Below are 22,689 nucleotides of genomic sequence, written 5' to 3'. Positions count from 1 at the left end.
CATATCTAATCTGCTTTTAATACCCTCCACTGTTTTCCTCTATCCACCCTAAATTCCTTCCTGAGTTTTTGAATATTTCTCTGTATCTCCATGAGCATGTTTATGATTTTTATTTTGAAATCTCTTTCAGGAAGATTTATTAATTCAGTCTCACTCGAGCCTTTTTCTGGTGTTGTTGAAATTTTGCTTTGAACCAGGTTCCTTTGACATTGGGTATTTGTATGTGGCGCCCTCTAGTGCCCAGAAGCTCTACTCTCTGGAGCTGCTCAGCCCCTGTAATGTTGTCAGGGGCCGCAGGGGAGTGGTGCTGGTGCCTAGGGGGAGGAAAGAGCTGTTTGCTGCTTCCTGGCTGCTATGCCTGTCTCCACTGCCACAACCAGTGGGCCAAACACACAGGTGTAAGCCTCTACACTTTGCGTTTGTACCTGCTGTAGATGAGGCTTCCCTCTGGCTGGCCTGACACCAGGGCAGGGTTCGCCAGTTTGCGAGACAGGTGTGGGCTGGCTGGGAGGAAGGCGCAGCAGGCTGCATGTCACAGTTGGGGGGTCCTTGGAGCTGCACAGTCATCCAATGGTTGGAGCACCTGAAGATGGTGAAAGTTCCCAACCTGCTGGGCAGAGTGCACCAGGACAATTTTGTTTACCTGTCCTTTCTCCGGAGTAGTAAGCTCTGTGCAATCCTTGCCCCTTTAGCAGCCCTTCCGCTTTTAGGAAGTCTCTCAGACTGCCCGCCTTTCTATTGTCATAGAGCAGCCAGATATGGATCCCTGTTTCCCACAAATGGCCAGATAGCTTTCCAACCCCACTAATCACCAGAGCACCATGCAATGTAGGTTTGTGCTCACAGAGCAGTTCTCCAGGGCTAAGTGTTCAGCAGTCCCAGGTCTCCACTCCCTCCCGGCTCTGTTTCTCTTCCGCCTACCAGTGAGGTGGGGTAGGGGAAGGGGCTTGGGTCCCGCCGGCCCACAGCTTTGGTACGTTACCCTGTTCCGTGAGGTCTGTTCTTCCCTCCAGATGTATGCAGTCTGGCGCATCCTTCTTTCCTACTGCTCTTCCAGGATTAGTTGTATTAATTATATTTTCATATTATATGTGGTTTTAGGAGTTCTCTGACTCACCTCTCATGCCAACATCTTTAATCCAATCAGCCCAGAATACCATTATAAAAAATTTATGTGATGGCTACGAAGATCATGAAATCACAAATATGATGGAGATGCAACATTTGCTATCTTACTATTCTTAAAAGGAAATAAATTGCTAACAGCAATTCTTCTCTTTAGACCCCTACAGACCTAGACTATTCCACATCATCACATGTAATTTCCTGAGAGATCATTTATTAAAATCCCAGAGGGTTCTTTTGCCTCAGATGAAATTTCTATTATTTTGAGTTAGGAATTATTTTTTGAAAAAGACAAAACTTTTGTGGATTTTGGAGATCACCAAAGAGACAATAAGGAAGACAATATTTTGGGGGGTGCAATGGGGGGTGGGGAGAAGGAGGATACTGATTTTTAAAAGTACCTGAAGATCTAAGTATAATAAATGACTGGACTCAAACATATCACAAAACTCTTCTTAATTATTCTGAAGAACATGACAATACACTAAATAGTATTACAAATATAAACTAAGGAAAACTAGATGTTGAAGTCAGGAAAGATTTAAGTGACTTTCTCCCTTATATTTAGTACCATATAAAAAGAAGGTACAATTTGAAGGCATCTCACTCTTTAAAAGCAAGTATTTTACAAACAAGAGATAAAAAAGAGGAGTTTTCTGGACAAGCTAACATTCTCAAAATTACTAAGCAACTATATTTTTAAAGCTCTATCTATAAAATTTTCAAATGTACCAAATTAAATTATATAACTCTCAACAAATGAAAATTAAAGATGATACAATTTCAAAATGGAGTTGTGTATATTAAAAAAACAATATAGTACCTTAGGATCAGGAAACTGATAGCTCAGTTCTAGTCACTGCTGTTACCATATCGGGCATTGTGATATGTTTTGTGAGCAATTTAAGAGCAATACTGAAGACCTGAACAGTCAAGAGTTGATGGACCAGTATGACTAAGTATTCAAAATTATGACATGAAACAACACTAAAGCCCTTGCTTCAGCAGTATATACACTAAAATTCAAACAATATGGAGATTAGCATGACCTCTACACAAGGATGATGTTCAAATTTATGAAGTGTTCCTATTTTTCATGGCCCTCTGGGGTCCTTAGGGAATTGTTGAAACCACAATTTTAAATCTGTGACTGTCAAGAATTTACTTGATGTGGAGTTTCCTGATGAAGCCCAGGGAAGCTGCAAATTTATTTAGCACCTGAAGGAACCCCAGAATCTCACAGGTTTAAGGTATTTAAGTCATTCTTTTGGCAGCCTCCTCCTTGAGCTATCTACTTCAGGCCTTAATAATGGCTATGAGATTATTCTTGTCATGACCCACAGCAGCAAAGAGCAGAGGTCAAAAGCATGACTTCTGGAACCAGAAAGATGTGGTCTGACATCCAGTAAATTTCTTACCAATTGTGTGAACTTGACAAGTCACTTCAACCTCAATCTTCTGTTTTCTTACTTTTAAAATAGAGACAGTATTATTTCACAGTAGAGTGTTTGTAGTGAGGATTCACTACTGTATTATACCACTTAGATCAATAATTATTTGTTGAATTAAAAAATTAAAAAAATCTCAAGGACTAGCAATTATTGACCTAGAGAAGGAATTATTCAGAGTCACACACAGTCTGAAAATAATTCATGACTGTAGAGGCATTTACATATTGTGACTTGCCCTAACTGGAGAAAGACAGGGAACCAGATTTCAGTATAATGTTAGATTTGTCTAACAGAGGCACCTACAAGCAGAGTGGGCTTCTTTGGGAGATTCTGAGCAGCAGATGACCACTCGGAGACTGCTACAGAGCTGAATGAAATGACTGTAGAAGTCCCGCCCAACCTAAGACATGTTAACAAAAGGCTCAAAAAGAGAAGTTGGATTTTCTTAGGACAATGCTCTGCCTGCTTTGTCTTGCCCTCCAGATGGCTGCAGCAACTTGGCAGGGGAAAAACAAAAACACAGAATTAAAATGATCAATGCTACTAAATATCAGATTACCCAAAAGCAAAGACAAATTAATTAGTCAATTACTTCTCATTCACTGCTTTAAAGCACTGGTTGGAGGTTAGTAAGACTGTGGTGACTATTGGACTTCTAGCAATGTCACTGTGGCTTTTTGACAGTAGGTAAGGAAAACACTGGAAAATATACTTCTTTCTTTCATCTAATTTCTACTTTAGTCATTTTTACTTACCAGGCTTCAAATATTTAATTGTTAAGACCAACTGTTTAATTTTTTTTCTTAGGTGTTTTATGAAAACGAGTCAACTTAGATGTATCTTCCAGCTAGTTGGAAGGTTACCAGGTTTTTGACAGTCTAGATCCTTCTAAAGTCTTCTATGCTCTCTGCCTTTATATTCCACTCCTCACACTAAGCACCTGATAAAAACTTAGGATATTGAGGCATCTGTGCTGTGGTGGAATGAGCAACTTAAGCCTTAGCCATGTACTAGTTCTCCAGTCTTTGGCAATTTAAAAAATTTTTCTAAGCTCATACCTCATTTGTAAAAAAGGAGATCAGACCTTCTTAAACTGACATGCAATTTAAATTATGAAATACATATGAAAAAGGCCTCATGTACATTAGATACTTAATAACCTGAGTATGATCCCATGTAATAATATTAAAATAAATTCACTCCCACAAAATATTCTTGCAAAGATTACTACCAACTAAATGGAAAAGATTATCTTCCACTGAATGAGTCCTTACAATTCAGTAATCTCAGGACAGGTTTCTTGGTCTTAAGAGAGTAAAAAGATGATAGAGGGATGGTTCTCACTTTCATCCCCCTTTCTTAACTGTAATTCTGATGTTGTGGTTAATATAAGACTTTAATTATGAGCTCTCTTTTCCACCCCACCTTCAACCTCACAATGCAGAAATAGCTCCATGGAGACAGTGTATTTAACCGGCTATCTTACTAAAAAGAAGAGGCCTTATTTTAGGCACTGTAAGTAATTCCTTTTTTCTTATTATTTTGTTTAGATATCTGAGAATCCAGAATGTCACTGTTCATATTTTAATGGAGAATGGTATTAAAATAACTCTAAGAATCATTACAGCATTTTTTTTCTATTGTTACTCATCTGAAAAAGATGACAAGTTATTTAAAAGTAAAAGCATAAGAAACCAAACAGGGTTGTAACAGCTCTTTAGATTTCTCCCCTCATTCAAGTTGATCTAGTTACCAATATTCGAAAAAAGCAAAAATTTTCTTTTCCCCTTTTCTTGTCCCCAGCTTCACAGAACTGTATTCTCTGACATGATAAACAGGATGAAGAGGCAAGAATGCTTAACACAGAATTGGGGCAACATGGGAAACTGGACCTGGTTATCATTCATAATCATATGATTATCATTCATAATCAGCTGTAAAACCTCTGGCAGGTTTAACACCTTTGAACCTATAAAATGAGGAGTTTGTCTAGGATTAGCCCTAAGTAAACAGTCTATGAGCCTTTGCTAATCACTTGGCAATAGCCAGTGATGTACTGGCTAAAATTATTTGTGCTGCAAGGAACTCATTTTGTAATATAAGTTTTCTGAATTCTTAGCGTCCCCATTATTAAATCCAAGTCAGGACTCCTTATCCCAGTAAGATGTTACTATGGCAAAATCAAATGTACTTGTCAGTTCTTAATAAACATTTTACTTGACCTTTGGTTGGAGGTGTGAATATTTTTATAATATATACACCAATAAATCTTTGCTAAATCTTTTACAAAGAGATTTGTCATAAGATTAATTTTTAAAATAAAACATTTTATGTATTTCAAATTATTCTATTCAGGAAAAAAATATTTTCAAGTCTATCTATACATAAAGAGAGACATATATTAATGCAAATAAAAGTTGTGACCCTGAAGTATGAATGCTCAAAAGTGAACTCTAATCTACTCCCACCGACTGAAAAGATCACAGGTCATGATGATGTAACATCAAAATAAGTCAATTTTTAACAAATATTTACTAAGCCCAACACTGCACCAATTTGCCAAAGTTACCTATCTTTCTCAAGATAACATGCTGTACTATGACCTCTGAAGAAAAAACAATCTGTTCTAGTGATTACCTTATAAAATACATGGTCTTGCTCTGTCCTATCTACCTACCTATGAATCTTTAGGAGCTAACAGTGACAAGACAAGACTGTGTAACAGTGGTCTGGATAAACCAAAGAGTAGTGGAATTTGGATGCCAAAATTCTCCTCCCTCACAACTAAGATTCAAGGTTACTGATAACATACCCAAATTTCTTGTGAATAAAATGAGAAAGCAGAAGTTGGGTTACATACTGTATTCCATCAGAGGTCTAATTATTCTAAAGTCTATATCTATTTTGTAATATAAAGGAAAAGTGGTTAAATTTAACTTAAAAGAGTGAACTGACTTTGTATTATGTCGAGCCTTCATCATAAAACTGCTCATCTGAACAGAAGGAATTTAACTCATTTAATAATAAAAATTTGCATCCCTTTGCATAACAAATTTACCAAGACCCAGAACACCCTATCTATACCTTCAATTTCACCCTTTGGACAACTGTATTAAATGTCAACCTAAGATCATTAAGAATAGTAAAATATCTTTTGGGCCACTACATAAATATACTATATTAAAGGAAACACACATTCTGAACCTCTGAACTTAGGGTCAATAAACCTATGAGTTACTTGCATTGGCAACCAAGTTTAGCTCTAAAAGTACCTTTACTAGAGAAAAACTAAAAACCCAAAATACATCTTCATCTCTAATTTATTCCAACTTTTCCAGTCTCATATTATTCCCTTGACAGGGAATAAAATACTCCCTTGACAATGTCAGCTGCTTAACTGACACAAAATACAGAGAAAATAGAGGTATCTATTGGTTTTTATTTTTTTTAAACTAGCTTTTCAACTGTTTTGTAGGAAAGTGGACATTATTTTTTTACTTCTCCCAAATAAATCTTTGGGTTTTAAATTTTACCTTAAAATTTTTTTTATTCTAACATTGTTATTAAGTCCTACCTACTCTGCTATTTCTATTTCCATAGTTATTTCAGTTAAATATTTATAAAGAGCACCTGCTATTACTACGTCACAGTTACTGTACTCAATCCAGCGCATATTCTAATCATCTCCTGTACTAGTTACTTCTCAAGCTATAATTCCCTAGTTAACCTGTTCTGTCAGGTCAGTCCTCACTTACACCTACTGACACTGGCCTGGCGGCACCACCTGGTGGTAAACAATAGAAATTGTCCACCTCATGTTTCCACCAGGCAGAAAACACTACACCTGGGCTTTGAGACTGTTCATACATAGCTCAGCTAATTCAATCTCATAGATCAACCTCCCTTTCATTTGAACAGAGCAGGAAGTCATCCTGCTGTGATCTACCTTGGAGGGCAGAGTCCCTTATTTATAAACTCTGGGTAATCCATAAACTCTAAGACTACAAATCATTTGTTACTGATTAGGAATGAGGAAGAATGGGTTTTTGAGAGCTAATTCAAAGATAAACTCCAGGTATCATCAGTAGGCACTGAGCTCCATCTGGCCTCAGTTGAGAAGTCCTTCTGGGCAGTCCAAGGCCTGATTCCACCCTGCGGTGCGGAGATATGGGCCAGAGCGGACAGCAGTCTGAAGCTCCTGCTGCTCCTTCAACTCCTGAGGTGCCAGCCTGGAAACAGAGAAAGCAGCTGGGGCAATGCTACCAGAGACCTCCAGGACAGGAGAAAGGTGATGGGCAGTGCCTTTCCCTAGTCCTCTAACCTGAGCTACACAAACCTGTTGCATGGAAAATCTATATGTAGACCTGGAAATCATGATTCTACGAAGGCAGTTCAGCCTTTTCAGTGTGAAATCATCCCAATATTATGTGCTCTAAGCCACCAAAGAGTGGGGATTACCAGGAAGTAATTCATCCAGCCAGCCTGCCCCAACCCCTTCCTCTTTTCTCTAATTTCCAGATTCAGTCAAGCATTACAAAATTCTCTTTCTCTCTGTCCAAACTGCAAGTAACCCACAAAACTTCCCCAACTGCAGCCTAACAAAGATACATTGCTTTTTCTAAATTCACCTATAAATAGGAAAATGATAGAGCAAGCTCTGAAGTGGTATTAGCCTTAACAGAGAACAAGGATCACTAACCTCAAACTTCCCCTTCACAAGCTTCCAAAATTTGAGTCTACCTTCTCATTTCCTTTTAATTGAGCTTACTCACTCCTCAGGATTTATGCAAAAAAATCTGTTACTGTTTTATAAAATAAGGGTATTAAATAGAAATGACTGCTATCTCACTAAGCAGTTACCACTATAATTGTAAAATATAATACTTCACCTAGATTTTGGAGGAACGGATTTTTTTGGGCTAGCCTGTGAATCTACAAACCATTTCTAACACTGCAATTCAAAATGACTTTTCCCATAGAAATAAACAATTGAGTGTTGTTATATAAGTTGGTGTTTATACCATATGACAGTAACTCTTAGCTGAATTGATACCTCAGCTATTTGTTTCCTATTTTATCCCACCTTGAACATATTATTAATTTTTAAATCTAATATTGTATTTTTAACATGCAAACCCCTTTCAAAACTTTCTAATGAGGGCTTCCTATTTCCAATTACATCATCAAAATTATTAAGTTTCACATTCGCAATGCCAACTCATCTACCCTTAACTAAAATTTTAAAAATCAGCTCTCTCTCTCTCTCTATATATATAATCACACACTCTACCAATCTTCTCTCATTACTTCCTGTAAACATCTTACTAGTGTGCATACCAGTTAAGCCCTAACATTCCATGTGGCATATAAATAAAGATAAATAAACAAATAGTCTGAGCTCTCTAGAGGCCTACAACTGGAGTTTTGTCTTGCTTTGCTTCTTCTTTTTTTAAAGCACATCTCAGCTATTTTGAAACTTGAAATCTGCATATACCGTATCATCTTACGAAGGAGATCTATCCTAACTGTGCCTCATCTTCCAAAATACATTCTCTATAAAGCCTGCCAGTACATTGACCCAGACATGCCTCTCCCTTCTTTGAACTTCTACTGCCCTTATTTTCAGCAACATCTTATTATATATTGTTCCCCAACAAAGCTAACTGCTAAGAATGGATGATAAGACTGCTGTATATGGTAATCACCTCAGCCCTCCAGGCGGCCCAGCAGAGTCTAGGATGATTGGACCAAATACCTTGCTGTGAATATGTCATCACTTTACCCTGCTGTGCTGAACAGTTATTTTCATTTTCTATGTGTACCATGAAAATGCCTGGGGAGTACAACAAGTTTTATTTGTAGCATTTCCAAATTAGAATTAACATTAAATACTATTAAGCACAATGACCTCATTTTGAAAATGAAGAAAATGAAACCTAGGGAATTTAATTTAAGGTCACACTGGTATTTAATATTAGCAGAAACAAGACATTCTTAGAATCTGAAACCAAAGGCTCCTGACTTCTGGGCTTGATTATACCACCTCACACTGCTTCTTAATTGCCACTTCCATAAATCTTGCTATTTCAGCAAGACTGTAAGGTCTTTGAGAATAAAGCTGTAATATGATTTACAGGTAGCTCTCTCATCTCTCAAAGTGCTAATTTCAATCTCAGAGGTACTTAAGGGATAGTTATTGGTAGAATAAAAAGCCTCTAGTATAAAGAAATGTCTCATTTAATGAAAAAGACTATCTCAATTTACATATTTAGAAATTTGGATAGTAGAAATATCTGTACACATTCATATATGTACATAAAATAAACAGAATGTGAGGGAAACAAATACACATTAGGAGAAAGAGTGACATGAAACTACACCTTAGTAGACACCTTGACATGACCATTCTAAAAGCTACATATAACCATAAAAGTATGTTAAAAGCAAGACAACATGCTCAAAATGGAGTCACTTAAGCTAAGCTACAAAACACCAAACTGAGAATTTAATAGCAGTTTCGCCTCTCCCAGAATGGATTCTTAAACCAGTCAATCGGGAATCACCTGATCAGCATTAATTAGTTTATCTGCCTGATAACCCTGCTATTTCCTACAAAAGTAATGCAATAACCAATCTGCTTTTTTGCCTTATATAACTTCCTTGTGCCCTCTCCCTTCTGCCTATAAAAGTCTCTATTGAATTTTGTTTTTTAACAAGGTGAAAAGTATTAACATTAAAACCATAAAACATAAGTTCAAATAATACATATAGACGAAACTCTCAGTAGTAAGAACTGTTCCAAGTACTGCTCTTCACCTATCTGGCAGACATAGATGAGAGACCAGAGGCTAGGACTCAAGGCCTTTGTGCACATTACCATCTTTCCCTTTAATGCGAAGAAAAACCAATTTCAGTAAAATTTCTTTATGATACAGGCTTTTGGGACCTTTCCCTTTGCTATTCCCTCTGCCTGGCCTGCTCTCTCTAGTGGTTTGGTTTGCTTCCTCACATCCTGGAAGTTTTTGCTCATATAATGGTAAGGTCTTTCTTGACCACTCTGCTAAAAATTTCCTGCCCTAAAGTTTTTTTTCTTTCAAACTGTCATACTGTGTGCAGGTTTCCCCCACTATGGCATTCCTACAAAACCTTCCATCAGCCAAAATGACATAAAGCAAAGAAGCAATTACCATTAATTCATATAGAAGTTTTTGAGCAGTCCCAGACCCACAAAATAACTTCCTTTAGGCTCTTCTGATACCTTAGGACACATCTTACTAATGGTGGCACAAAAATAAAATGAGATAATGAATGCACAGATGCTCACAGACCCAGTTCCACGCCATGGTGGCCTGATGCTCAGAAGCTAAGTGTAGTTCCCAGGGAAGAAGTTTGGCGGGGCCCCACTGCTGCTCTGGGTGCACATTGCCTCTACAAGAGCTCAATGCAAAACAAATGCTGGATGCTATTTTTACTTTATACCTTTTTTCATAAAAGTAAAAGTCCTTCTCAGATTTCTTTCAGCTAGTGAAAACAGATACCAATGTAGGTCTTTTGTAAAAGCAAAGTGGCATAACATGAACTTTCGAAAACTGAGGGATGCCTGTATTTTACTTACATGTTTTGTTTACCTCCTGTATCTAAATAAAAAATTTCACATGGGTAAATATTTTTATTTGTTTTATTCACTCTTATATTCTCAGCACCTAAAACTGGGAGTGGGCTAAATGTGGACCACAGCCCAGATGCTGTCCACCACAGCCAACCCCAGGCACGCCCATTCTGTTACATCTGGTGGATAGCTGCTTTCATGCTACACTCTGAGTTGTGTAGCTTCAAGAGAGACCCATAAGGTCAAAAATATTTACTATTACTATTTATAGAAAAAGTTTGCAGTCTCTTGACCAAGAACAATGTTTAGGTCAGTCATTCAATAAATATTTGCTGAACAAATGTTTGAACAAACAATGGGGGAAAACATTTCTGATTCCACAGTGTTTTATAAAAAAATATAACAGAAAAGCAAATAAACTGAGATATCACCATGAAAGCTTTCAGTATGCTTAACCAGGTTTACATTTTCATTCATCTTCCACACGACAGACTCAAAGAACAAAGTTGGCAGGAGCACGAAAGATCAGACAATTAAGGGACTTGCCTAAAATCACTCAGCTAGTAAATGGCAAATTCAGGACAGAAGCCTTTTTTTTTTTTTTAACTGTTTTCCATTATAATCAAGCAGATTTTAAGGAAACCATTATTCACAGCTCATCTATTTGAGGATGAGATATAAAATCCGACTTTATAATGTTACAAGTAATCATCTGAGTGTTTAAAAGTTTGACTCACTATAAAACAATTACAATATGCAAAAACGTGAGAGACCTAAACTAAATGAAATTATTCTGAATCTGCAGGCCCCTTTCTCTTCTAATTCTACTGTCCATTTCTCTCCTTGATGTTATCACTTTATTTTTAAACACTAACACTACCTTAATACTGTGGCACATTTATATGCTACATTGAAATTTCAAAGCATTTACTTAAATAATCTCAGTTTACACCATGAAATTTATATTCTGAATCACTATGAATCTTACCACTGCTTCAAAACATGGCCTGTCTCTAACCTACTGTCATGAAATCACATATTCAAAGCCATCTCCCTTTGACTCTCTCACTGTGCTTTCTGTTGCAGTAATTTCATAGTTTCTCTAAGATGCTCTTGATATGGCATAAACTCTACACCAAGGCTCATTATTATTTTTCTTCATAGAGAATCCCTTTCTTGATATAATACAATGTTCATCAACTCCACTTGCCTTTAGGGAAATCCTATTTAGGATCTTCAAAATTTTTTCAAACTGACCATTGTTTTTCTCTTGTTTTCATCTCTCCACCTGCTCTATTTAAGGTTGGTAAGGCCCTAGTTTCAACCATCATTTCTTGCCTTCATTCTGCAACAGACTTCTAACTAGTCTCCCAGCTTCTACTCCTGACCCTCTGCAGTCTATTCACACAGCAGCCAGAGTGATACTAAGAGTAAGTCAGACGACATCACTCCTATGCTCAAAACCTCAACAGCTCCCCAACTTATTCAGAGTACAGCCAAAGTCCTTACAATGCTTAGGAAGGCCCACCTTATCTGGTCATCTGTGACCTCTTTGACCTCATCTCACTCAGCTTTTCCACACTGGCCTTCTTCTGATTTCTGATCCCACAGTGTTTTATGTAAAACACAGTGTTTTAGAATATGTAACCCTGGGGCTACTTTACCTGCCATGAGTACTTATTCCCCAGATAGCCAGCTACAGGACTAACTCTTTCATTTCCTCAAGTCTTCACTCAAATGTCACCTTCTAAAGAGGCTAACTCTTACCATCCTACTTTACATTGCAACTCACCTTCGTTCCACACACTCCTGACCTCTCTTATCTCACTCTTTTTTCTTTTTCCCTAATACTTATCTTCTAAACAACACAAAACTCATTTATTATTGCTTCAATTCAAAGTAAGCTCTTTAAGGGCAGAAATCATTGCCTGTTTTGTTTTCTGACACATCCTAACTACCAAGAACATTGCCTAGTACATAGCAAGTAAATTTAATAAATACTGATGAATGACTGAATGAAAAACTTACTTCATTTCAAATATCCAAGTACATACTCAAACTCATTAATTAGACATCCTTTCTTGCTCCCTATTCTATTTACTACTAATTCACTGGACAAATAAACCAGCTGCAGAAATATTAGGCAAATACAAAGAACACATAATCCCTGCCTTCAGGAACTCTTCCTTCCACCTCCATCACATCCTTCACCCAAACTACTGCCATCTCACACCTGGACTGCTGTGATAGCCTCCTGGCTCATTTGCCTGCATTCCATCTGAACCTACTCCAATTCATTCTCCGTGCTTTAAGTACAGAGATATTTCTTATCACAAAGGTGTTATTGCCCCCCCTGCTTAAAATGCTTTGATGCTACTCATTCCTTTTAGATGGAGAAGAACTCCTTAACTTTGTAAACCTCTATACGAACTACACCTATCTATCTCTCCAGCCTGAACCAGTGTGTGCCTGCACATGCATGTGCGCACGCATGTGCAAACACACACACGTGCCATTCTATCCCTTATGCTCAGCAAGCTTCCTCCCATCTTAGGGCCTTTGCACCTGCAGTTCCCTCTCCATCACCTAATTACCTTGGCTTATCTTTAGATATCTGTCCCTTCCTCAGGGAAGTCTACCCTGACTTCCTTAGCTAGGTCAAATGTCCCTCTAATAGGCTATAGTAGTACTTGTCATGGTTGAAAATTTACATTTGTTTGAATGATCATTTAATGTGTGCCCCTGATTATAAATTCCACGAGAGTGAGGATCTTATCTGCATTTTTCATCAAGGTACCTGCAGTGCCTAACATGTTTCAGATACTCAATACCTATTTGTTGAATGAATGACTGAATGAAAACATAAACTAAAACAATATATGGAAAAATGAAAATCATTAGAGGAAAATTAAAAGTGTGGGAAAGGAGTGCTAGTTTCGATATGAGGCAGAGAGTGGCATGAGGTAAAGACGTCCATATGGGCTCAAATCATGGAAGGCCTTGCCTATCATCTAAAGGAACTTTTTTTATCCCTCAAGTAATGGTGGAACTAGTGAAGGTTTTTAAGCAGAGGAAATTACTTGTTTTGCATTTCAGAGAGCTCTCACAAACTGCATACACCATGGAGAAAGGACTTCTAAGGGCAATGAGATGGATGAAGGCCTAAACTAGGGCACTGACTTAGGAATAGAGCGTAAGGGTAACCTTGGGGATCACATGATTGAGGAGTGGAAGGGGTGGGGATAACTCCACAGCTGTCAACCCGCATGACTTGGTGACTCCAGAAAGTCAGATTCAATGACTCTCAAACTCACAAGCTGACTGCACTAGAATCACCTGAGGCCTTGATTAAAAATACAAATTTCTATGCTGCATACCAGAACTTCTAAATCAGAAGTTCTGGGAGTGAAAGATGGAAATCTTATTTTCAACTAGTGTTTTAAATGGTTACTACTGTACTCTTTCAAGTTGGAAACAACTGAGACATAAAACATGTTAAAAGACAAAAAGTGTTATGAGAAATGATGATAAATTTAAATTTGGAAATGAGTTTGAATTCTCTATGCAGACAACCAACCGGCAGTTAGATAACCTATTCTGAAGATCATAGGATTGATCAAGTTGGAGACCAAAATTTGGTGGAAGGTCAAAGTTCACAAAGGAGTGAAAAGAGTGGCATGGGGTATGTTTAAAGTCCAAAGGACACAACACTTAACATGCAGACAGAGAAGAGGATTTGTTCATATTCAACAGATACCCTAAAATACTATTTTTGTATGAGGTATTTGTGTACAAAATGTTGTTCTGCTAGGTCTTGGGAAGGGAGCTAAAGTGAAGACAAGGCACCTGCTTTGCAAGCCCTTCTCTTAATATCAGTCAAAATGTCACAGGCCTTATCATTCAAGTCTATAATATACTTTAAACGAGTGTAAATTTACAAAGAAATCACTAGTTTTATTCTCAAACGTCTTTACCTTAGATAATATCCTTACTCTCTATTACCCACATCAACACCCTAAACCTTCCCCTCCTTCAAAGTTTTTTCAGATTCCTCTGGACTGAATTATTTACCTCTTCCCCAAACACACACATTTTTATATTGCCTGTGGCACTTACCACTTTCTATCCTGTATTATATGGTGGAGGTAGCATAATGTTACAGAAAGAGAACTAACCTACAGAAATCAGAAGCTTCACCCCTTATTTGCAAGTTGTGTGACCTTGAAATCACTTATGTTTCTGTGAAGTCTGTGAAGTAATAAGGACCTTCATTACCATTTCTTACAAGTATTAAGATTAAGTGAGATAATTCATTGAAGTGCTTTATTAAAATTCACAAGTTACTTTTTCTTGTTTGTGTATACTTATCTTTCCTGCTGGTTTAAAAAATCTTAAGAGCTGGGATCAAATGCTATGCATCTCTATGCCCTCCACAGCATTTTTCAGAATATCTTGCATATAACTGGCGCTCAGAAGTTTGGTCAAATATGGTAACTAGATGTTATGAGATGAAAAAAGGGACAAGTTTATACTCTACCTCATTTCAAAAAGGACCTGAAGCAGCTGACATCCCTGCTTCTTTGAGCACTTAATTGACTGAACTATCTGCCAATAAATGTGGTTTTATTTGCTCATATCATTCCCCTTTCTAAAAGAATCCATTCTCCTACCCCCACATACTCACATACATAAATCCTATTTCTCCTACAAGACCCAGATCACAGTACCCACTCTCCTCTTCCTCTAAACTTTTTATTCACCACCCCAAATGATCTTTCTCTTCTCAGCATGTCTGTACCATTTATCATATAGATACTGTTCTATATTGTTTTCCATATCTCTAACTAGACTATAGTAAGTTCACTGAGTTTAGGATCAAAAAGTTTTCAGACACCCTGGAGAACTTTAAACGTGAATAGTAGATATACAGAAACAATCTTATTTGGATGGTAGCTATTTTAAAAACTGACAGAAAGATCTGAATAAGACCATCTTATATATGAAACGCTAACCCTTAATTTTCCTAAATTAAATGCTCAATGACTGTTTCCTATCATTATACATACAAATGAAGTTAACATTGTAAAGAGCAGAAAGAAAAACATTTAGTTCCTGTACATTCTTTCTATCTCCCAACTACTTAGACCAATGAGCAATACATACAAATGGAGAGAGTTTGGTAAGGGAGGTAAAAGCAGTTTTTGAATCAGACAACCTTAGCACACAGAAGTTACTAAAACATATCAAATCAAAGTATAAATGGCTTAGGTTTATTATTTTAGTTCTGAAACACTCTAATGTAAAACATGCTTGTTGTGAAACCATGGGTATACTTAATTTTTCTATGTTTCTTCTATTTTATCAATAAAAAAGAGAAAATACAAAATCAGGGCTGTTTTAGAATTAATGAGAAAATTATATAATGTGTTTAAACACTGCCTGCCACATAATAAGCACACAATGAATGGTAGCTGTCATTAGCACCACTAGATACTTCTAAATCTCTTGATTATATTTCATGTTTTATGAAAGGAAATTACATTTGAAATCTAAACACTTTCACTTCTCCATCTCCAACTCAATATATCAAGATGGTTAACACAAATTATGGTATTACAACAATATATGTTATAATATTATGCAATTGGTAAAAATCTATAAAGAATATTTATAGTATATAAAAGTGCCAGTCATATAATTTTAATAAAAAAGAATACAAAATTGTGTATTTAATAAGATTCTGGTTTTATTTTTAAATCTTAATCTTAGTAAAATTAAATAAAAATAAATACAAATTTTCTTCTTATATTTTTTTCATGTGTAAGTAATATATTGAGCAAATACACCAATCTTGGTGATAGTTTTTTTATTTTCTTCTTCTTTTACTGTATTTTCTGTCTTTTCAAAGTTCTACGCTGGGCAAGTTTCTTTCAAATTCAAAATATTTAGCTTCCTAACTTTCAAATCACAAAGCATTTATAGAAAAAATTGCTTATATCAATCTGTCTTTGTGAATTTAAAGATCTTTAAATGAAATAATATTTATATATAATGCACATATTTATTAAGTACATATTTATTTACTTTAAGAGATGAAAACATTTCAATACAAGTCCTGTGGCAGACTGGATGTTTCAATAAGATTTTTCTATAGGAAGAAGACTTACATTAGAAAAGGAAGGGAATATAGGAACTTTGTGTTCAAAATGCCATGTATGTTCCAACCAGGTCCCATTTCCATAATTAGGTCAAAGCCATGCTTTTAACAATTTGTGCATTAAGGCACAAGTAAATACTTGCCAAATCTGAATTTTAAAAAGGAGAGAGAGAGGGAGAAAGAGACTCTATTTTAAAGGCCAAGAATCTACTTCAAAAACTAGACTGGTTATTTGGCAGATGGCTAAGACAGAAGCAGGTGGCTCTGAAACACAATGGATACTCTGGAAAATCAACTCAACATTTGTCTTAGGGTTGTGTATGTGCACAGGCACATGCAAGTCTACAAGAATGCTACAGAAGTACATGGGACAGAAATATCACTGTGCTCAACATTTACCACCAGCATTAAAATATTTTCATCCTCAGACCTTTGAGTTAAAAAAGAAAAAAAAGACACAAAATTAGAGGAGCCAATATTTAGAATTCAAACAATCAATCTCACACACTAAGAAAGAATACAGTAGAAGCTTGCCAGACTAAACTGCACTTGCAATATTACTACTAAACTCTCCATTTCCTCTGAAAGACATGCAGACCTTATGCCACAGGATAATCAATGTTCATAGCTAGTATTACCACATACATCTTGCTCACACATCAGTTTGTTAGTTATACTCATTATAATTAGTTTAATACTACATAAGCCAGATATGAGTACAAAAAGGTCTGTTGCTTCTTTGAAAAATAAGTCCTTTGGGATTCAATAAAGGCAAGCTACTTTTTAAAAAGTGAATTTAAGGTGGGCAAGGCATTTAACACACATTAGAATGGCTAAATTTAAAAATAATGACACCATCAAATATTGGTGAGGATGTGAAGAAACTGATTTTCATACACTGATGGTAGAAATGCAAAATGGCACAGTCATTTAGTGATAAATACACATTTGGTGTTTGTTCCAGGTTCTTTGCACAGAGCTCCTAAAACCCTTGGAATCTCCAGAGTATAAGAGTATCTTTGGTATGCTGTTAACAGGATGACTAGTAGCCCCTCTAATAGCTTCAGATTAGGTGTTTGTTGCCAGAAAGATGAGGCATGACTAGAGGGGTGAACCCCATCCCCGCCTCCCAACCTCCCAGAAAGGGAGAGGTTTTGGAGACTGAGTCAATCATAAAATGGCTAGTGATTTAATCAGCTGTGCCTACACAATGAAGCTGTCCCCCAAATCCCTAAATGGCAGAGTTCAGAGAGCTTCTGGGTTGTTGGATACATGTGCTAGGAGGGTGGTGTGCCAGAGGACACAGAAACTGCATCAACCAAGCCTTCCCCCAACCCTCACCCACCTTTCCCTATGCATCCTTTCCATTTGGCTGTCCCAGACAATCATTTATAATAAACCAGTAACATAAGTAAAGTGCCTTCCTGGGTTCTGTGAGCCATTCTAGCAAATCATCGGAACTGAGGAGGAGTCATGGGAACCCCCAGTTTACAGCCTTTTGGTCAGAAGTACAGGGGACAACCTGGGATTTGTGGCTGACATCTGAGGTGCAGGCAGGATTGTGGTACTGAGCCTAACCTATGGGGTCTATGTTAACTCTGGCTAGTTACTGTCAGAAGTGAACTGAATTTAGGACAGCCAGGTGATGTCAGAACTGGTTGCAGGTGTGGAATAAAACCACACATTTAGTGTCAAAGTGTTGTGAGTAAAAACAGTGCAGATTTTACCATGTAACTCAGAGAAGTGAAAACATGTAAGACCTATACACAAAAGTTCACAGCAGTTTAATTATAATAGCCAGAAAATGGAAATGATCCAAAGGTCTATCAGCTGGTGAATGCATAAACAAATACACAATGGAATATTATTCAGCAATAAAAAGGAACAGTGAGACAACATAGTTAGATCTCCAAAGCATTATGCTAAGAGAAGGAAGCCAAACACAAAAGACCACACATAGTGTATGAGCCTATTTTTATTAAACTCTAGAAAATACAAAATAATAATGATAGAAGACAGAGGTCAAAGGTTGGAGAAAAGAGGACTAACTGCAGCAAAGGGGCATGAGAAATCATTCTGGGGTGATGGAAATGTTATATATCATGTTCTGGTTACATGACTATACATTTTCTAAAGCAAATCAAATTGTACACTTAAAATTGTTGTTTTCAGACTCCAAGAAGGGACTAGTGGTTACCAAAGGGGAGAGGTGGAGGTGGGTGGGGAGAGAGGAAGAAGGGGATTGAGGGGTATTATGATTGGTACACATAGCGTGGGTGGGGGGGTCACAGGGAAGACAGTGTAGCACAGAGAAGACAAGTAGTGACTCCGTGGCATCTTACTACACTGATAGACAGTGACTGCAATGGGGTATGGGGTGGGGGACTTGATAGTATGAGTGAATGTAGTAACCACAATGTTTTTCATGTGAAACCTTTATAAGAGTGTATATCGGAGGGGCGGAAGATGGCGGAGTGAGTAGAGCAGCGGAAATCTCCTCCCAAAACAACATATATCTATGAAAATATAACAAAGACAACCCTTCCTAGAATAAAGACCAGAGGACACAGGACAATATCCAGACCACATCCGCACTTGAGAGAACCCAGCGCCTCGCGAAGGGGGTAAGATACAAGCCCCGGCCCGGCGGGAGCCGAGCGCCCCTCCCCCCAGCTCCCGGCGGGAGAAGAGAAGGCAGAGCGGGAGGGAGACGGAGCCCAGGACTGCTGAACACCCAGCCCCAGCCATCCGGGCCAGAGTGCAGGGCCCTCGATACTAGGAAAACAGGGCAGCAAGAACTGTGAGTGGGCACTGGAGGCCGGGTGCCGGAGGACATAAGAAAAGCGCGCGACCATTTTCTTTTTTTCTTTTTTTTTTTTTTTGCTTTTTTGCTGTTTTGTTTTGGCGAGCGCTTTTTGGAAGTCTTAAAGGGATAGGGACCCCAATACTAGGGAAACAGGGCAGCAAGACCGGTGAGCAGAGGCCTGAGGCTGGCACCGGAGAATAAAGAAAAACGAGCGACCACCTTTTTTTTTTTTAAATAAAAAAAACTTTTTTTTTTTTGGTGGTCGTTGTTTTGTTTTGGCGGGTGCTTTTTGGAAGCCTTAAAGGGGCAGGGCGGGACACTTAATCCAGAGGTAGGGAATCTGGGGATCTCTGGGCACCCTAACCCCTGGGCTGCAGGGAGCAGGGAGGCCCCTTACGGAGATAAATAGCCTCCCAGCCACTCCCGCTCCAACGCGACTCCACCACTTTGGAGTAGCTGCCGGAGCCAGGCCACGCCCACACCAACAGCGGAGATTAACTCCATAGCAGCCGGGCAGGAAGCAGAAACCCTGTCCGCGCGCAGCTGCGCAGCACAAGCCACTAGAGGTCGCTGTTCTCCCAGGAGAGGAGGGCCACAAACCAACAAGAAAGGAAGTCCTTCCAGCCGTCACTCGTCCCAGCTCTGCAAACTATTCCTATCACCATGAAAAGGCAAAGCTACAGGCAGACAAAGATCACAGAGACAACACCAGAGAAGGAGACAGACCTAACCAGTCTTCCTGACAAAGAATTCAAAATAAGAATCATAAACATGCTGACAGAGATGCAGAGAAATACGCAAGAGAAATGGGATGAAGTCCGGAGGGAGATCACAGATGCCAGAAAGGGGATCGCAGAAATGAAACAAACTCTGGAAGGGTTTATAAGCAGAATGGATAGAATGCAAGAGGCCATTGATGGAACTGAAATCAGAGAACAGGAACGCATAGAAGCTGACATAAAGAGAGACAAAAGGATCTCCAGGAATGAAACAATATTAAGAGAACTGTGTGACCAATCCAAAAGGAACAATATCCGTATTATAGGGGTCCCAGAAGAAGAAGAGAGAGGAAAAGAGATGGAAAGTATCTTAGAAGAAATAATTGCTGAAAACTTCCCCACACTGAGGGAGGAAGTAATCAAACAGACCACGGAAATACACAGAACCCCCAACAGAAAGGATCCAAGAAGGGCAACACCAAGACACATAATAATTAAAATGGCAAAGATCAAGGACAAGGAAAGAGTGTTAAAGGCAGCTAGAGAGAAAAAGGTCACCTATAAAGGGAAACCCATCAGGCTAACGTCAGATTTCTCAACAGAAACCCTACAGGCCAGAAGAGAATGGCATGATATATTTAATACAATGAAACAGAAGGGCCTTGAACCAAGGATACTGTATCCAGCACGACTATCATTCAAATATGACGGTGGGATTAAACAATTCCCAGACAAACAAAAGCTGAGGGAATTTGCTTTCCACAAACCACCTCTACAGAACACCTTACAGGGACTGCACTAGATGGGAGCACTCCTAGAAAGAGCACAGCACAAAACACCCAACATATGAAGAATCGAGGAGGAGGAACAAGAAAGGAGAGAAGAAAAGAATCTCCAGACAGTGTATATAACAGCTCAGTAAGCGAGCTAAGTTAGGCAGTAAGGTACTAAAAAGGCTAACCTTGAACCTTTGGTAACCACGAATTTAAAGCCTGCAATGGCAATAAATACATATCTTTCAATAGTCACCCTAAATGTTAATGGGTTGAATGCACCAATCAAAAGACACAGAGTAACAGAATTGGATAAAAAAGCAAGACCCATCTATATGCTGCTTACAAGAAACTCACCTCAAACCCAAAGACATGTCCAGACTAAAAGTCAAGGGATGGAAAAACATATTTCAAGCAAACAACAGTGAGAAGAAAGCAGGGGTTGCAGTACTAATATCAGACAAAATAGACTTCAAAACAAAGAAAATAACAAGAGATAAAGAAGGACACTACATAATGATAAAGGGCTCAGTCAAACAAGAGGATATAACCATTCTAAATATATATGCACCCAACACAGTATCACCAGCATATGTGAAACAAATACTAACAGAACTAAAGGGGGATATAGACTGCAATGCATTCATTCTAGGAGACTTCAACACACCACTCACCCCAAAGGATAGATCCACTGGGCAGAAAATAAGTAAGGACACAGAAGCACTGAACAACACAGTAGAGCAGATGGACCTAATAGACATCTATAGAACTCTACATCCAAAAGCAGCAGGATATACATTCTTCTCAAGTGCACATGGAACATTCTCCAGAATAGACCACATACTAGGCCACAAAAAGAGCCTCAGAAAATTCCAAAAGATTGAAATCCTACCAACCAACTTTTCAGACCACAAAGGCATAAAACTAGAAATAAACTGTACAAAGAAAGCAAAGAGGCTCACAAACACATGGAGGCTTAACAACACGCTCCTAAATAATCAATGGATCAATGACCAAATCAAAATGGAGATCCAGCAATATATGGAAACAAATGACAACAACAACACTAAGCCCCAACTTCTGTGGGACACAGCAAAAACAGTCTTAAGAGGAAAGTATATAGCAATCCAGGCATATTTAAAAAAGGAAGAGCAATCCCAAATGAATGTTCTAATGTCACAATTATCAAAATTGGAAAAAGAAGAACAGATGAGGCCTAAGGTCAGCAGAAGGAGGGACATAATAAAGATCAGAGAAGAAATAAATAAAATTGAGAAGAATAAAACAAAAGCAAAAATCAATGAAACCAAGAGCTGGTTCTTCGAGAAAATAAACAAAATAGATAAGCCTCTAGCCAGACTGATTAAGAGGAAAAGAGAGTCAACACAAATCAACAGTATCAGAAACGAGAAAGGAAAAATCACGACGGACCCCACAGAAATACAAAGAATTATTAGAGACTACTATGAAAACCTATATGCTAACAAGCTGGGAAACCTAGGAGAAATGGACAACTTCCTAGAAAAATACAACCTTCCAAGACTGACCCAGAAAGAAACAGAAAATCGAAACAGACCAATTACCAGCAACGAAATTGAAGCGGTAATCAAAAAACTACCAAAGAACAAAACCACTGGGCCAGATGGATTTACCTCGGAATTTTATCAGACATACAGGGAAGACATAATACCCATTCTCCTTAAAGTTTTCCAAAAAATAGAGGAGGAGGGGATACTCCCAAACTCATTCTATGAAGCTAACATCACCCTAATACCAAAACCAGGCAAAGACCCCACCAATAAAGAAAACTACAGACCAATATCCCTGATGAACATAGATGCAAAAATACTCAACAAAATATTAGCAAACCGAATTCAAAAATACATCAAAAGGATCATACACCATGACCAAGAGGGATTCATCCCAGGGATGCAAGGATGGTACAACATTCGAAAGTCCATCAACATCATCCACCACATCAACAAAAAGAAGGTCAAAAACCACATGATCATCTCCACAGATGCTGAAAAAGCATTTGACAAGATTCAA

The 22,689-nt window shown here is 38.1% G+C and overlaps 1 protein-coding gene and 1 pseudogene across 7 annotated transcripts in view; one reads left to right on the top strand and one right to left on the bottom strand.

Annotated features, from left to right (window-relative positions):
* The window catches only part of TMCC1 (transmembrane and coiled-coil domain family 1), a 343,299-nt gene that overhangs the window by 200,725 nt on the left and 119,885 nt on the right, over positions 1–22,689 (bottom strand). The window lies entirely within an intron of this gene.
* On the top strand, positions 2,122–2,221 carry LOC118925611 (U6 spliceosomal RNA; annotated as a pseudogene).

The sequence above is a fragment of the Manis pentadactyla genome, chromosome 1 (genome assembly GCF_030020395.1).
Source record: "Manis pentadactyla isolate mManPen7 chromosome 1, mManPen7.hap1, whole genome shotgun sequence".
In the NCBI taxonomy this organism is placed as follows: Eukaryota; Metazoa; Chordata; class Mammalia; order Pholidota; family Manidae; genus Manis; species Manis pentadactyla.
Note: the sequence above shows the minus strand (reverse complement) of the source record. Positions and strands in the feature narration are given on the sequence as shown.